Here is a 1,403-nt window from a genome sequence, read left to right as displayed (position 1 = left end):
GATGCATGTAATAAAAAATCACTTCTTGGCCATATGTTGAATCATATGAAGGCATTTTATTGGTTGTTTGTTGAATTCTTAGATGGTATTCTTAATTAATGTAGTCCCAGTGTGCTGTCTAATGACTTTTTTCTCTCTCTCTCCACAGTAAAGCTCCAGAGAACATCCCAACTGTGAACGTTCAGAAAGGGGTCATGCTAGTGGCACTGCTTGAAGGACTTAAATTCGAGGAGTGTGAATATACTGCCAAATGAGAAGGAAGACATGCTGCTAATGTGAAATATTTATTTTGAAGATAGAATGGTTCCTGATTGTACTAAGGATGAAATATTAATATGCAGTTCCAATACAGTGTATATTGCATTCTGCTGCATGTGCTTTTTATGTATTCAGGAGTTCATATAGAGTAATAACAAATTATGGCTTATTGGTATAAGATTGTGAATGCCTAAAGGCCAGATATATGTGATGAACTTTAGAATTATATTCCTCCATCTCCTATTTAATTGCAAGTCCTTCTCTAATTTGATTTTGATAAGAAGTTGCCTATTTTAACAACACTTTATAGAGCCTTTCTCAGAATAAAGTATAAGTTATGTAATAGGGATCAGTATTACAATTCTCAAGATCTTGGCACTGAACGCATTATATTATGTGTTTGTCTGATTAAATTTAGCAAACATGTAATTCCTAAACCAGTATTCTTTATCAAATATATCTGATATATTTTGATGTATCAATTCTCATCGTGTTTCCTAAGAAATCAATATATAACAATGAAACTAGTAGCCATAATGTTTTTTTTTTTTTCTAAGTAGACAAATTATACAGTAATTCAAAGTTAGGTTAGTAAAGTATAGAGATTTTGTTCTGTTCATTGCTCTCTTCTATAGATATAAAAAGAGTTTACATTAATGGTTACTTCTGTTTGACTTTCATGGTGACTTCTGGCATATTGAGACACGCATAATGCAGTTTATATAGGTGATAAAATTATTAAATTCCTGAAAGGGAAAGTAAGTGATTTCTGTTTCTTACCCAAATCAATAATGGAAATTTAAAGGTTTTATTCTCCGTTGTAGCATATTTGGACATGTAATTATTTAAGAAGATTTCATTAGCATGCCTAAGTCTGAGCACATTTTGGATAGTGTATTAAGTTTATTCTATTATATTCTTTATGTCTACATTAATATGCTTTTCACTACAGTGTGATAATACACTACAATAGTGTTTTTGTATTTTTATTTATATCCCTATTCATTTTGATTATGATACATACATGCAGATTTAAAGATAATATGAAAATTTCTAATTATAAATCTCATAATGAGAAAATAGATCAGTAGAATGGATACTATGTCTGTAAATTCAGACATATTGATATGTCTGAACTTACAGTC

General features: G+C 30.1%; 1 protein-coding gene across 2 annotated transcripts in view; it reads left to right on the top strand.

Annotated features, from left to right (window-relative positions):
* Window positions 1-1,024, top strand: part of LOC119585797 (L-lactate dehydrogenase-like) — a gene marked incomplete at its 5' end in the record, with an annotated part of 7,965 nt that extends 6,941 nt beyond the window's left edge. For both annotated transcript variants that reach the window (XM_037934517.1, XM_037934516.1), the window contains 1 exon segment: window positions 149-1,024.
* Window positions 1,025-1,403: the final 379 nt, after the last annotated feature.

Source organism: Penaeus monodon, chromosome 20, assembly GCF_015228065.2.
Source record: "Penaeus monodon isolate SGIC_2016 chromosome 20, NSTDA_Pmon_1, whole genome shotgun sequence".
NCBI lineage: Eukaryota > Metazoa > Arthropoda > Malacostraca > Decapoda > Penaeidae > Penaeus > Penaeus monodon.
This window is presented reverse-complemented; position numbering and strand designations above follow the sequence as displayed.